This window comes from Chelonoidis abingdonii, chromosome 6 (genome assembly GCF_003597395.2).
Source record: "Chelonoidis abingdonii isolate Lonesome George chromosome 6, CheloAbing_2.0, whole genome shotgun sequence".
Taxonomy (NCBI): domain Eukaryota; kingdom Metazoa; phylum Chordata; order Testudines; family Testudinidae; genus Chelonoidis; species Chelonoidis abingdonii.
This window is the reverse complement of record NC_133774.1, coordinates 126958018-126974781: the sequence shown is the minus strand read 5'-3', so window position 1 is coordinate 126974781 and position 16764 is coordinate 126958018. Positions and strand designations below refer to the sequence as shown.

Sequence of the window (16764 nt, the reverse complement as noted above, 5' to 3'; positions counted from 1 at the left end):
TGCCCCTGGAAATTTCCACTACGTGCATCTGACGAAATGGGTATTCACCCACGAAAGCTCATGCTCCAAAATGTGTTAGTCTATAAGGTGCCACAGGATTCTTTGCTGCTTTTTTTGGAAGGAATAATTCCTACTACTCGTATTACTGCGTTCAGTATCACCTTTAAGCACTGAGGCCCAGATTTGTAATGGTATTTAGGCATTACTGTACTCAGCGTCACAAGGCTTGAGTTACTTAGGGCAGTGGTCCCTGACCTTTTTCGTCAGGTGGGTGCCAGACAAAGGACCGTGGCGGCAGTCGAGCACCCGCCGAAATTTGGCGGCGACGCCTCTGGATGACACCGCTTGTTGGTGGCTAGCAGTGTCATCCAGAGGTGTTGCCGTTGAATTTCAGCAGCATTTCAGCGGGTGCTTGACCGCCGGCCAGGACGCGGGCGCATGCTTAGTCCCATGTTGGGGACCCCTGACTTAGGGGATGTCTGCACCACAGTCAGGAGGCGTGATTGCAGTTTAGGCAGGCATACCCACGCTGACCTTAATCTAGCTACTGCTGCTAAAAATAGCAGTGAAAATGCAGCAACACAGATCCCAGCACAGACTAGCAATGCGATTACTTACCAAGTGTTCTGGGCAGGGTTCTGCAGACCACGTTAAAGCCTGTGATTACTCTTAGGCACTTAGGCCCTATTTTTTATTAACTATTTAGGCACTGCTCATCTCAGCATCACAACTCCTAACTGACTGAGGGAGCCTAAGGAGATGTCTATTCTACAAACTGCAGTTGACGCAAGCCACATCAGCATACAGCTGCCAAACTTTGCCTACTGCTCAGGCGTTTGCATACTTGGCTGCTTGCAGCATCACTGCACATAGACACGCATTCTGGTGAGTATGTAAATTGCAGTGTACCACAGGTAGGCATCCCAGTGTGCCACCTGTCACCGTCCAGCACAATACCTTTTGGGAAATTTTTTGCAACAAGTTGTGGGATAGAAATGGCTTGCCCAGAGATCTCTTGGAGCTAGGGGTCGAATTTCCAGCATGCAACTTTCTCGATCCCACAATGCCATCCATATCCCATAATTCTGACACCACTTTTTAAAAATCTGACAAAGCCACACAAAACTTTTTGGTGCTTGCCATCTGTGACAAGCATGGAGTTTACAGAGCTCTGCACTATTCTCATGAACACTGCAAATACCGGATGAATGACCTGCAAGTAGTACCGCAGCAATGAGAGACAGGAGAATTTCTCCAAGGACAGCTTGCTGAGAGACACAGCAAAAGACAATTCAAGGTTGCTGGTGGCATTCAAAAAGCAGTTGCAGACTGTGCAGCACTGCTTCTGGGCCTGAGAAACAAGCACTGACTGTATCACAGGTATGGGACAAGCAGCAGCAGCTGCAGCACTTTAGGATGCAAAAGGCCACATTCCAGGATCTATGTGCAGAGCTCGCCCCAGCCCTCCAGCACATGGACACCAGAATGAGAGCTGCATGGCCAGTGGACAAGCGGGTAGCAATCTCACTCTGGAAACTTGCAACATGGGAAATCATTTTGAAGTTGGAAAATTCAGTGGAATGTTCTTTGCGCCTGGAGCTTTGGACGCTGTTTGAATTGTATAGTGCTTGTTGTACACATTCATAAATACGACCAGGGTTTTTCCTGAAGCTATGAATTCCTTCGTGCTTGGTGTGTATTTATAAGTACTGAATGCTTTGACTAACTCTGCATTATGCAATATTTGTTGTGAACTACTAAAGATAATAAAATTACCCAAAAATAGAACTTTAGTGAATGGGGGGAGGGGAGAAGTGCAGAAAACCAATATGCCAAAAAATAAACCAACTTCCTGCACCCCCCCACAAACACACACAGACAATGTTAAACAAGTTTCTAACAAATCAAGGAGATAAAAAATTTTAAATTAGAAGAACAAATAATTTTGTTATTTGAGTGCACAAATGTAGTCTGTTATGGCTACAGATATAGTGAGTTGTGTAAACCACAAAGTAGCACATGTGAAGGTGTGGTTTTCCTTGCTGTCCCCCTACGTGGAGTGGTAGGAGTAAGGATGCAGTCTGTGATGACGTGGTATTTTGGGGGGTGTAGGAAGCAGCGATCACGGAGTTCTCCCATGACTACAAAGGGTAGAATCCAGCATTTTTGGACTTGTAGGTCAACTAGGGTCTGCAGCATTTGAGTAGGCAGCCTGAGAAAACCCATTATGTCCAGGTGCATTTCCCTCTTTTTGTCCTGCTAGGACTCCTGAGTCTTTTCCTATCCTCTCTGCCTTTCTCCATGCTGTCAGTCATATTGCCCTCCAAGCCCTTTGTTCAGTCTGATGCAGCACTGGCTTGAAAGATCTCATAGCACATGTCCTCCTTAGTCCTCTTCTTTACATCAGGGTCAGCCATTCTGAGAGTGTGGAAAGGACATCCCTCAAATTCACCATGCCAGAAGCTGCTGATAAAAACGGAGACTAAATCCAGTGGTGCCAGTCACAATTCAAAGGGAAAGAATTTTCCAAACTCCCTTCCCTTATTCCCATAAATACTTTTTAATAAGAAATTCTTATTAACACTGCAGCTTCAGAAGGCCTCAGCACAGCATCAATCTCCTGCCCCAGCCATGGTGAGCATGGCCCACGAAAGGTGAGAGTGGGAAAGTATTTTCTCTTACATGAAACTATAACATTTCAGTCCTTATTTCAGCTGATATCTCACTCCTGAGCACCACAAAGGCACAGCTGCTACTGGCATCCCGAACCTGCCATGGCCTGTAATGCTTCTTGCTTGTTTAGTCTCAAAACAGATCCTGGCTCACAGCATAGCTGGAGACTCCCCCACATCTCCCCCTCACTGTTCATGTCTCGGGTCCGTGTCTTGGACTCCTCCGAGGTATCCACAATGGTCTATGCGGTGCTGGTGGGGTCTCTACCAAGTATGATATCCAATTCCTTGTAGAGCTGGCAGGTCTGCAGTGCAACACCAGACCTATACTTGCACTCTCAGGCCTGGGGTATCCCTGGGAAAGTTCCTTCACTTTCACCTGGTACTGCTACTGCACCCATCTGCCTGCATCATCTCTGCAATCTGCTCATAGGTCTCCACATTTCTACAGCTGTATTTGCACTGCCTTTTCTCCCCACAGGCCCAGGAGATCCAACACTTCATGTTTACTCCAGGCAGGGCTGCATCTGGTGCATACAGCCAACACGAGTTGGGCAATTGCACACAACAAGGGTGAGCTGCTAAGCGTGCTCACCAAGTTGGGCAACCAGAAGAGGCATTTTAAAAACATTTAGGAGCTTTTAAAGGGGGGTGATTTCCAGCCTCTATGCCCCTGCGCAATGGAGTTTAAAATTGTGACTAGAGTGTTCATACCAGTTAGTAAATATTAACCCTTTTAGTCCTCTTCTCCTTTTTATATATTAAATTCACTTGCCTATTAACTATGCTTTATGGTATCAGGCGCCCCCATTGGCCCGGAGTGGCGAACCGCAGCCAATGGGAGCTGCGATCGACCGAACCTGCAGAGGCGGCAGGTAAATAAACTGGTCCGGCTCACCAGGGTGCTTACCCTGGCAAACCACGTGCCAGAGGTTGTCAACCCCTTACAGCAGAACCTGAGAGTTATGAGCACCAGAGTTACAAACTGAACAGTCAACCACACACCTCATTTAGAACCAGAAGTACGCAATCAAGCAGCAAGAGACCAACAAAAACAAAGGCAAATACAGTACAGTACTTTGTTAAGTATAAACTACTAAAAAAATAAAGGAAAAGATTTGACAAGGTAAAAAAAAGATTTCACAGGGTAAGGAAACTCTTTGTGCTTATTTCATTTAAATTACGATGGTTAAAAGCATTTTCTTCTGCATAGTAAAGTTTCAAAGCTGTACTAAGTCAATGTTTCAGTTGTAAACTTTTGAAAGAATAACCATAACACTTTAGTGTTTGTAACTCTGAGGTTCTACTGTAAAAACAAGACTGAGTGATTGATAAGATTTAGTTATGTCCTTTGATTGAGGTGGATCTTGTTATTGCAGATGTTTTCTGTAATGGATAAAGTAAGGATCCAATGAAAGATGTTTATGTGAATTCAGTAAGAATTACTGGTTTGTCACAGCTATCAGTAATAATGACTGGATTATAAATTCCCTTTATTTTATCAATCATGTAACCCAAAGATAACACAGGAAATTCCAGAAGTAATCAGGTAAACAGAAAACATCAAAATAGAACACAGTGAAAATTAATTGTGGGAAAGTATTTTTCCCTCCAAAAAGGAGTTTCTTTGTCTCAGACCCTATAAAGAGACAGAGGGGTTTTGGAAATTAGAAGAGGAGTGCAAAACTGTCAGCATCTCACCAGTTACAGAGGTGCGAGACACAGAGGCCAGCTCCTTCCCTCACATCCCACAGTAACGTATCTATTCTTTCTGTATAATGCTGTACTAATCTCTGATTGATAATCTTTGATTAAATAATACTGAGATAAATGAAGAGGAGGGTAGCTCCCTTTTATGGACACTCAGCAAGCCAGTAGCTATAAAATCCTTCTTAATAGCTGTTCTGTAATTGCTCTACCTGTAAAAGGTTAAAAAGTCTCACTGCTATGCATAGGTAAAAGGAAGTGAGTGGGCACCTGGCCAGAAGAGCCAATGGAAAGTCTAGAAACATTGTAAAATTGAAAAAAGGACTCTCCTTTTGTGTCTCTGTCTGTCCTCCCAGGGAGAGATGGACAGGGCAGCAGCTACGCTATAAGAAGCTTGAGCCAGGTATGAAAAAATCATCAGTATCATACCTACAAACTACTCATTTAAAACCCCAGATATGTACGTAGATCAGTAAACATCTAGGAATACATGATTTGGTTTATCCCCTTTATTTCATTATGGCTTGTGGAGTCCTCTGTGCTAACCCAGGGTGCTTTTGTTTTGCTTGTGACCTTTAAGCTGGATCTCAAGAAAGCTATGCTTGGTGCTTAATCCTTGTAGTTGCTCTTTTAAAATCTAGCAATAGCCTGAGTCCCCAGATGTATTTTCTCTCTTTTGTATTAATAAGATTTACCTTTTTTAAGAACAGAATTGGATTTGTGTCTTAAGAGGTTTGGGCATATGTTGATTAATTAGCTGGCAGCAAAAGCTGATTTCCCTTTTTCCCCCTCTTCTTCTTCTTCCTCAGCTCTTCCCCGAGGTGGCGGTGGAGAGTGAAAGGGCTTGAGGGTAACCCCAGGAAGGAATTTCTAAGTGTGCCTTCCTGGGCACTTTAAGGGGTTCTGCACTTGGGTGGAGGCAGCATCTACCAATCCAAGGTCAGAGAACAGCTGTAACATTTAGAGTTTAATACAAGCCTGGAGTGGCCCCCACCTTCTTCACTTGAAGTGTCAGAGTGGAGAATCAGCCTTGAAGAACACCATTTAAACCTGTCGTTTAACAATCAAATTATTAAAATCATACACACAGCAGTGTTCACTGTTGCAGAGAATGAGGCACTGTGGGACAGCTTGGAGGGCTGTTAGGGTTGCCAGAGGTCATGCACTGTCTACACTCGCACTATGTCGACTTCGGTAGGTTGACCATGCCCCTATGCAGTTCAGGGAGGTGGTTTTATTGTGTCGCTGTGAAAAGGCACTTACATTGGCCAGAGACAAATTGAGTGTTAGACCATACATGTAGACACACACATCAACCTAACTTCGTAGTGTAGACCAAGCTTTACATACCATTAAGTTTCAGTGAGAATTAGACTCCTAAATGCTTAAGTCACTTTTGAAGAGAAGACTTAAGCCTTGCAATGTTGAGCTGAACAATGCCTAAATACTTTTAAAAATCTGTAAAAGCACCAGAGTCTTGTGGCACCTTATAGACTAACAGATGTATTGGAGCATGAGCTTTTGTGGGTGAATACCCACTTCATCAGACGCATGCATCCGATGAAATGGGTATGCACCCGCAAAAGCTCATGCTCCAATATGTCTGTTAGTCTATAAGGTGCCACAGGACTCTTTGCTGCTTTTACAGATCCAGACTAACACAGCTACCCCTCTGATACTTTACAAATCTGGTCTTTAAGACCTCGGCCTTACTGTGGATGGCTCCACACTGGCAGTCAAATAAAGGAACAAAGTGTTAGTATACACAGAAAACACTGTATCATTGATTTATCACCTCAAACACTGTTTTCAGTTATGATCACACAGTCTCAAAAATATACAGCAGACAGAGGGGTTCTGAGCCAGTTAAAGAATGACTTCTACAAGATTTGCACTAGAAAGGCCAGATACTGTTTCATTTAGAGAGGAAATGAATAAGGAAGACATGAAGAGGTACAGCAATTACTAATATACAGAAAGTAATTTGTATCATATTCATCCTCCTTCATAATGCAAGAGAAGGTTCAATAATATAAAAACAACAAATATAGGTTCAAATAATATAAAGACAACAAATTTTTAAAAGAACAAAAAGAAATATGTTGTAGCAGTCAGTTCCCCAAGTTGATTATGTATTGTGTATAGTATTGAGGGCAGGTGCATGGAATTATTGATACCAACAAAACCATGCAGAATTTTTTCTTGAGAACTATGAAATAGTGGAGAAGAACCCTCTTCCTTGATGCTGAGGTGGCACTTACTATACAGCTCCTCACTCAAAGAGAGTCCCTACCTCATGCGGGAGGATCTCCTTGGGAGAGGGTCCCTGAAGATGGGTTTTGGAGGAGGCAGAGAATGGCTAGACCTTTGAGTTTCTAAGTGGATATTTGGTACCCACTTGTCCTTTGTTACAGCATTCTAGTTGTGGGCAAAGTAAGGTAGGTGGATGCCAAAAGGGGAGTATGCGAATAGATGGCGATGGCGTCACTGTTGGGTTGCATCTCTCAAGTGTCCTGTCAAAGGGAATCTTTAGAAGTGAATGAGGTTGGGTGACTGTCATTGAGGTGGATGGAGCTGCATACCTTGGCCCGCACCCTTTGATGCTTGTGTTGCGAATCATATGGGTGCTGGTGACAGAAACGCTGGGGAAGAGGCCTTGGCTTATGTATGCCTTCCTCTTCAGGGCCAGGATATAAATGCCCAGAGACCAGAGGGATGTCCTGGAGACATTCAATGAGTGCGAAGACTGTTTTCTCATTAAAGAGATTGGTTCCGTCAACGAGCAAGTCCTCAATGGTGCTGCTCACAGTTCAACAGGCTCTGTGATATGCCCCCAGTTTATCAACAGTCTCTTGGAGGAACCCCTTCACCTCTGCAAGTATTCAAGCAGTGTTTTCAAAACAGAGTAGGATTTATTAGTCAACTGGAACACAGCACTGGAAATCCTTAGGTTAGCACATAGAAATAAAGGACAACACATAGTCAAGCCAGATCAATTCACCAGCCAAGCAGTAATGAAATCCATTTTCAGGCTCTGTCTCTGATTTTCTTATTCAGTCCCAGTAGACAGCAGCCTGCTTCTTCCAAAAATTCACCCCCACCTGAAACCTTGCTCTCAAGCCGGGGGTCTCTGCTGGGCTTCCTCCTCCTCCCTCGGGGTCATTGTTTCTTAACCATCAAAGTTCTAGTGATTGGGGTTTTCCATTGTCTTCTCAGGTTTTCCACTGATATGGGTCTGCTAGTCTTTTTAATGAACTAGTCAGTCTGCTAAGATAGACCTGGGTTTTTTTATAACATAGTTCTTCCACAAACCCAATCTTCCTACCTCCACAGCATCTTAGTTGTGGGAGATCAGCAAGCAGCAACAATTTCCAAAGGGAGGCAGGCTAAGGATCTGGTAGAGGATTGCTCAACCAATCCAATCTAGCTTTGACAGTGAAAAGGGAGTGCTGAATAATAGGTATACATTCAACATCACATAGCCATCTCACAATTTCTGAACATCGTAACATTCAGAGACAAGCTATTATAGTGCTCACAAGAAGTACCTGGATCCTTACTGGGACTGAAGTTTAAATGCAGTTATACATTTTCTGTTTATAATGAATAAAAAGTATCCATACAGAGACAACGCATCCTGACAATTATTTAAAACTGACAAAGACAAAGCACAATAAACATAATTCACACCTACCTTGCAGCAGCAAATCAAATACTAAGGCATCATATCAGCCTATTTAAGCAATATTTGAACTGAATTTTCTTACCCTTTGGACTTCTTGCCAACTGCAGTGAATACCTAGGAAAATCTTCAAGTTCCTTCGCCAAATCAAAGTATAAATTAACAACTCTCTATGATCAATTAGTGTAGTGTGACCACATTAGGTACACTGTTGTGTTAGAAGACTGGCAGTATAGGATTCAAATGGAACTCAAACACTAGCTTTGGCAAGAACTTGAAGTAGGATGAGGATGAAAATTCTGGCTTTTTCCAGGGCTGGAGCTGCACTGCTAATATACTAGACTGCATCTGAGATTTTAATGGTCATTGTGGAAATCTGGATGGGAGAAACATACCCTGCATCCCTACTCCCCGTTTAAGGTGTTTTAAGCAACAGTCCACGACAGCAGAGACTCACAGATAGACCAAACAATATGTAACATTTTGCCAAAGATTTTCATAATCTAGTGACTATTGAAGGTTGGACTTGAAAACTTTAATTCTTATCCTAGCAAAAGGAGCAAGTGCCCAAAGTCATGAGAGGTAACATATGTTAGTATTGTAATCTAGGTTTGTGGACTATAAAAATAAGATACTCTGGACTCTACAGTAACACTTTCTAACTCTGATAATCATGAAACCTTTGTAAACCCCAGGATAGACCTGAAGTTAAGCTGAGTCCAAGTTGTTCAAAGAGGGAACAGGAAGCCTGAAACATAGGTCAACCCTTGGCAAAACTGAGCTCTGGTGAGCCAGTCTTTCAAGTAGGTGGGTTCTTGAAGACATTGACAATGGAACTTAATAGCAAGTGATGCCAGACTCTTAGGTCAACAGCTGGAGAGTCACTACTAACCCAAACAGAAGCAGTTTATACTGGGAATGGTCACTGTTCAATCTGAACTAAAAGTACATACTCGTGGCCATGGTGGAGAAATGTGAAACCTCCCCAAGTTTGAGAGTTCTGAACCAATCCTGACAAACAAGGAAAAAGATTATAGCTGTTACTTTGAAAAAAGTTGCTGAGCTCTCACTGTACTAAAATTGGTTGATGCTTCATCCTTTCTGTGCATAAGGGGGAAAAAACCTATTCTTGTGAAGTTCTCCAAAACTTGGTTCTATTGTTCCTAATTGTAGGAGAAATACTTTTCCTCAGTTTGAGAGTCATCCTTAAAATGGACAGGAAAACAGTAGGGTGATGAAGCAGCAGAGATTCAGATTGGAAGGGACTGCCAACTCTAGCATCTGTAACGCTAAGTGTAGATGTGATCGTACACCAAATCTGGAGAGGGAAGGCAAGCAGTCCCCTAAGAGATGGAACATGGAGGCCAAACTAGAATCAAGGAGCAATACCAAGCTCCCTCTCAACATACCTAAGTTATTGCTTTGATAGAAGCTATGGCTGGAACCAAGGCAGTTGAAGAGAGGACTGGTGAGGACATGATTTCATTGCTGGATCACTGGGACTATTTTACAGTGCTTTTTGCATCTGATACCCCAAGAAAGCCAGTTGGGGTGACTAACAAGGGTATCTGAAGTACTGTCCTATCCTAAAGGAAGAAAATCTTTAATTGGGGGACGGGGGAGGGGAGAGATAGGCTGGGTGTTAAGCTACAGTCCCAGTCACCTTGTAGTTTCCCAGGGTATTGTTCTGTCAACAATAATGAAGTCAAGATCATCAAACAGAAGGTTACGCAGTTTATTCTGAACCTCTTACAGTAAACTGAAGATTTTAAGTGGTGACAGTGATGAGACATTCTTTCTGGTGCGATCACAAGCCCCCTGTTCAAATATGCGAAGAGACTCCAGCGCTGAAAACAGAATTTTATTTTTCAGCATGGACTATAGAAGTACTGCCCAGAGATTTTTGAGGACTCATTTTGGTCTAGTGGAAGTTCACTTTGGAGCCTCTTCAAATTTTCTGGGACTTGAGCAGAGGACAAGCAAATGGACATCCCTTGAAGGAATGGCCTTGTCCCCAGTGGTGTACGTTAGTCAGGAATATTTCTGGCTACATGAGGCATACCTCTTAAAACTGCATTTCTTTTCAGAGTCTGCCATCCAGAGACCTGAAAAGACAGAAAAATAATCTGAACGTTAAACACTACAGCGGCCAGAAATCCAACCACGGCTAATAAAAAGATTTAACCGACCAATTCACCTAATACTAATCTAAATTTGCTCATCTAACATTTAGCAGCAAAATGTGTTACTTTATGTAGAGGAGAGAAAAAGGAAGGAAAACCCTGCCATAGTTAGTAGAAAAAGGAATTCCAGGAAGCTCTCATATGATGTCTCTTAACATGGCTCATCATATCATGGGAAACTACTGAAAACTCAAGTGTTTCTGTCACCACGTGGTGGCCAGAAAGAACGATATCCATTTATCTGCACAAATAAGACAATGACAAAAAACTCGGCAGGACCACAAATTACATGCTTAATTTAATAGACCAATTATTTCCCATCTGAGGTCAAAAGATTTTGGACAGGAGCCAGTTTAGCCACCTCCAAAGTGAATTTCATTATTTCAATTTTCAAGCTTATTTTTAAAAGCTTAGGCTCTGTCTACACTACAGATCTTACAGCAGCGATGCCGCTGTAAGGACTCCCGTATAACTGCTGTATGCTGACAGGATAGAGCTTTCCTGTTGCCATAAGTAAACCATCCCCAATGAGTGGTGGTAGTGCTGTCCACACTGGCGCATCTGTCAGTGAAACTTACGTTGGTCAAGGGTGTGTTTTTTCACGCCCGACTGACAAAAATGCTCGTGTAGATATAGCCTTATCTGTTATCTATTTCTATTAGATTGCTTCATTTTGGAAATATTTGTGCAAACTCCCTATTCCATTTATACACACACAAACACACACACAACTGAACACTTTTACAATTTAAGTGTCATAAAAGGAAATTGTTGTATCCATTATCTTCAGCAAGGGGATAAAGTCATCGCATGTTAATGGTTTTAGTTTGACAAAAGAAGGAAGTTTTTTATTACGCTAACTTCACACTAGAAATACTCAGGTATTATAAAGACAAATAGTGAGAACTCCCTCTTAAGTCTCTTTCCTTAGGTTATGTCTATACTTAAAATGCTATGGCGTGCTGCTCTAGCACTTCAGTGTGGACACTTACTACAGCAACAAGAGGGGTTCTCACATCGCTATAGTAAATCCACCTCCCTGAGAAGCACAGAGCTAGATTAACAGAAGAATTCTTCTGTTGACCTAATGCTGTCTACACAGAGACTTGGGCTGGCTAAGCTACGTTGCTCAGGGGTGTGGATTTTTCACACCCTGAGTGATGAAGGTGGGTCGATCTAATTTTTAGTGTAGACCAGCCCTTAGAAACTGAAGAAATAGCAAACAGTAAGATACAATTCACAACCACCCTTGTATTAGACCAGAATTGGGATATAATGCAACAGAAAAATCTACCGGCAACCCCTGTGGGAGCATTTCTGCTGACTGCATTCAGAGAGGAATTCACCATTGCTGTACTAAAAGCAGCTTAGATTCTTTGGACTGACGTGAAATGTCCCTGTGCTGAAATGGACAACCCGGGGTTTTAAACTGAGGGAGTTCCTGGACACATCTGTATATAAGAGTAGGAACCCAAGAGCAGAATTCTAACAGGTATCATTTGATACCCCAGCAAAAAAAACCCAAAACCACCAACATTAATGCTGGTAATAACATTACAATATTGCGACTATAAAAATTGAGCCAATTTCACAAATAGAGCATTTTCGAAGTGTTTTGTGTCTCTTAAGAATACACCACTTATCTTTTTGCAACCCAAGCCTAACTCAGGTGTCTGTAAGGGATCACTAACATTCTCTCCCTTACTGCTTGTAAAGCTCCCCTGTGGTACTCACCACTCACATGACTCAGGGGAGAAAGGTGTGTGACTTTCCTATATTACGTTTGTGGGTTTTGTTTGTTTTGATGAGTGGCACATTCCAGTTCTCTGCTACTGAGGCAAAGTCAGTGCTGATCATAAGCATGCCTTTGAACTTTCCAATACACATGTATCTGACAGGGCTCAGCATTGGAATGTGCACCTATGTGATGTGAAAGTGAGAGAGTGCATACACACACCCTGGGGAAAGCTGATAGCAGCTCTCACTGTTGCTGCCTGCTCTTTCACTAGTAGCAGCAGATGGGTAGTTCCATAATTAGTACTGTTAAATATTTAGGCAAAAGTAGCGTCCAGAGACATCCTGAAGGATCAGGTGCCCTCATTATGCTCAATGCCATACCAGAGAATAGAATACCCTATGACTAGAATTAATCTTCATGATCAAAGCATTTAACAGGGCCTGGTGGCATAGGACCTTCATGCTTTGGACATGACTCATCAGTGATGTGTCTGGTCTATGCTTAAAACTTATACTGGCGTAGCTATGTCTGTTAGGAATGCAATATTTTTACCAACACAGCTACGCTAGTATGAGCCCTAGTATAGATATGCTTTTGTGGTTTGTATAAAGTACTTTTGCTGGTATGTCTTATGTTTCTCATTGAACTGTTGTAAGTTACGACAGCAGAAGCAATTTTATGCCAGTATAAGCTACAGCTACACTAGGAGGGTTTGCCAGTACAGTTATACTGGTATGGCACTACCAGAAAAACCTTTCTAGTGTAGACGAGGCCGTGGAGAGAGAAGAGTGAAATTGATCACTATTAAGACTGGCTGCTGGTGACCAGGCAAGTGTATTTTTGAACTTAAAATACAAACATTGTGACTTGGTCCTAAAAATATAAGTCAAACAAAATCCATATTAGTAGAGTCACAGCCTTCTCAAGGGCTGGCACAGGACTGGGCTGAAATCCCATAGGAACTCTGAACCACACAAAAAAAAAAGTCATCACCTCACTTTCCATTTGCTAAGCATACTATGACCTTGCTTTTACCAATATAAATACACTGCAGTATACAGTTTGTACATATTCTCCTCTTGGAGAAAGGTAAGAGAAAAGAGTGAAACACGTGACAGATGTTCATCACACAGCTCAATGAACTGCTGGAAGGTGTTCAGATATTTCAATGATGAGGAAATTATTCTATAAAAGTTTTGACACTGTAAAGTATGTATGCTTTATTTCACAACTGTTGGCATTAAAAGAAAGTGAAAATTCTAGCTTCAAGAACAATCACCACATTACATATTCCCATGAGCCAGCCAAACATCTTGGAAAGTGTGGAGGGTTCGAATCAGGAGAATAAATCCTGCCTAACACACACTTACCTGACCTGTAGCCCTATCTGACGTCCTGTTTCTGCTTGGCTGCACTGATCAGATGAACTGAAGTGGCCAAACCTAGGTCAAGGTTAATTAAGCTTCAGAGACAGACATTGCCTGCCCTGGGGACCAGCTTTATTACTCCTATTGGTTACCAACAGTATTCAGTCCAAAAAGCTCTCTTCAGACTTTACAGCTCTTTTCACCTGGTTCAATAATTACCAGCTCATGCTAGCTAGACAGGAGATGCCTGCAAAATTCTAATTCCAGTAAGAAGAGCCTATCCTGAATCCTCTCTCACTATAAACATACGTATCAGTTTAGCTGAAGGGTAATATCACTGCTCAAGAGGTCATAATCAATACTTAAAGCATGGTGTAATTGGAAGGCAGTATTGCATTGTCATGAGATCACAGACATCAGGTATGAAAACCAAGAACCTTAACCTCATTTCAATCAACAGGACTGCAGTATACAAGTGAACAAGACAATGACATCACGACTGACCAAGTTAAACCACCACAATACTACCACTCACTAATTTTCAGTCTTGAAACCAAAGTTTATATCAAAATGATATGTCCTGTTTTACCAACACCCTTTAAAAAGCCCCACATAGCACAGACGTATACCCCTTGATATGTTGGAGACATTTTGATAGTATTTATATCTATTTTGCGTAATTTTCTTCCTTTGGACACCGTCATTTATGGTTAAAAAAGATTTAAACCCACACTGTAAAGGACGAACGAAACAGGTTGTGCATCATCAGGTCAAGCCATGCTCCACTTCCTCACTCTGCTAACCACTGAAAGAATTTCACAGGACAGTCTCACACTCAGCTGCTACAGGCCAAAAATCAAGGAGTAATTTAATAAACTATACTGCCACCAGATAAATGCTAATACTTAGCACCTCTGCAAAACCTTTCCATCCAAGTATATCAACATGCTTTGCAGTCACCATTTGACCTTCAGTACATCTGGGGATATTATTCCCTATTTTGTTGATCAACACTTTCTATACAGCAGGGTGGACCAATTTGAATCAGAGTGATTTAAATCACTTATTTTAAAATCAAGATTTAAATCACTGGGCAGGAAACCTTAATTTAAATAATCAATTTTAATGATTGTATTTATACTTTTTAGTTAATTTTCTTAAAGGTTGATTTCATTGGTTGGTAACCATTAAAACGTGATTTGTAACTAATTATACCCTTTACACTAAATGTGGTGCTTCTTTTTGCTAATGAGGAGGACACACTATATCTATACATGTTTATTTAAGCAGTTATATAGCTTAATTTACATTCATTCAGATCCTTAATTCTACATTTCTTTTTATCATGTTAGAAAATTGTGACTGACATTTTTTTTCCTAAATGGGTTTTGTGTGTGTGTTTCTGTGATTTCTGTCAAGTTCAAGTTGGATGGAAATTCAAATTCAATTAAAATACGTAAAAAAGCATTTTTAATTAAATAAAACTACATTAAATGTTCTGGATACACAAGACAAGTTTAGCAAGACATGTTTTGTTAAAACTAACTGATTGGTTAGACAACATAATTATTTATCTGGAGTTAGAAAACTGAACTGATTGTTTCTGGTCACCATGTCCTTCAAGATTTTAGATCTAGTAGAACTCTATGACATTCTATATCTTGGGGGAGCACCCTGTAAACCCCATATTCCTCATTTACATATAATTGTGATCTTGCATATACAGTAGACCATGTACGGTATCAGGGGAAAGGTTATGATCTGGTTAAAGTCACTGTTCTATCTAAATATGTATATTATTAGTGCATATGAAGTTATGAGATTGTGGTGTTTGGCTGTCAGTAAAAAACACGCTGTAAATTGGGGAATTGGCCAGATATTAGCTCCCCAGAGACAACAGTAAGGAAAGTAACCAATGCCCGGGTGGGTGTGAAACAACCATCAACAGCCATTGTCCAACAAGGAAGTTACAATTCAGTGACTTACCTGCATAACAAGGTCACACCAAGGGAATTGCTCAACCTTGCCTGGGGACTAAGCAATGCCTACCAGGCTAAGGAATGCCTGGACTTGTGTTCTCCAAGCACATGGACTAAGGCCTGGTCTACACTATGCGTTTAAACCGATTTTAGCAGCGTTAAACCGATTTAACACCACACCCGTCCACACTACAAGGCCCTTTATATCGATAAAGGGCTCTTTAAATCTGTTTCTGTACTCCTCCCCGACGAGAGGAGTAGTGCTATCGGATTAGGGTTAGTGTGGCCGCAAATCGATGGTATTGGCCTCCGGGTATCCCACAGTGCACTATTGTGACCACTCTGGACAGCAATCTGAACTTGGATGCACTGGCCAGGTAGACAGGAAAAGCCCCGCAAACTTCTGAATTTCATTTCCTGTTTGGCCAGCGTGGAGCTCTGACCAGCACAGGTGACTACGCAGAGCTCATCAGCACAGGTAGCAATGCAGTCTCCTGAGAATAGAAAAAGAGCTCCAGCATGGACCGCACTGGAGGTACTGGATCTGATTGCTATATGGGAACAGGATTCAGTGCTAACAGAACTCCGTTCCAAAACACGAAATGAAAAAATATTTGAAAAAATTTCCAAGGCTATGATGGAGAAAGGCCACACCAGTGACTCAGTGCAGTGCAGAGTGAAAGTTAAGGAGCTCAGACAAGCCTACCAGAAAACCAAAGAAGCAAACGGAAGATTCGGGTCAGGGCCGAAAACATGCCACTTCTACGCTGAGCTGCATGCAATTTTAGGGGGCTGCGCCACCACTACCACACCCCTGTCCATGGATTCCGAGGTGGGGGTTGTAATCTCAACCATGGCTGAGGATTCTGCGGAGGGGGAAGATGAGGAGGAAGAGGAGGAGGAGAAAGAGGAGGACGACGTTGCAGAGAGCACACAACACTCCGTTAGCCCCAACAGCCAGGAGCTTTTTGTGACCCAGACGGAATTACTCTCCCAGCCCTCCCAAGCCACTAGACCAGACAGTGAAGCCATGGAAGCGACCTCTGGTGAGTGTACCTTTGTAAATATAAAACATGGTTTAAAAGCAAGCATTTTTTAATGATTGATTTGCCATGAGGGCTTGGGATGCATTCGCAGCCTGTAAAGTTACTGGAAAAGTTTGTTAACATGTCTGGGGATGGAGCAGAAATCCTCCAGGGACATCTCCATGAAGCGCTCCTGCAGGTACTCCAAAAGCCTTTGCAGAAGGTTTCTGGACAAGGCAGCCTTGTTCCGTCCACCATGGTAGGACACTTTACCACGCCATGCATGTAGCAAGTAATCGGGTATCATTGCATGACAAAGCATAGCTGCGTATGGTCCCAGTGATTGTTGGCATTCAAGAAACATCCGTTCTTTATCTCGCTGTTATCCTCAGGAGAGTGATATCGTTCATA

At 42.2% G+C, this 16764-nt stretch overlaps 1 protein-coding gene across 2 annotated transcripts in view; it reads right to left on the bottom strand.

The window, feature by feature from the left end:
• The window catches only part of PCGF3 (polycomb group ring finger 3), a 71193-nt gene that overhangs the window by 43593 nt on the left and 10836 nt on the right, over positions 1-16764 (bottom strand). Inside the window, exon 3 of one of the 2 annotated variants that reach the window (XM_032767091.2) lies at positions 10124-10166. The exons of the other annotated variant lie outside the window; for it this stretch is intronic. The gene's annotated coding sequence lies outside the window, so the exon portion shown is untranslated. The remainder of the gene's footprint in view (positions 1-10123; positions 10167-16764) is intronic. 2 annotated transcript variants of the gene reach the window in all.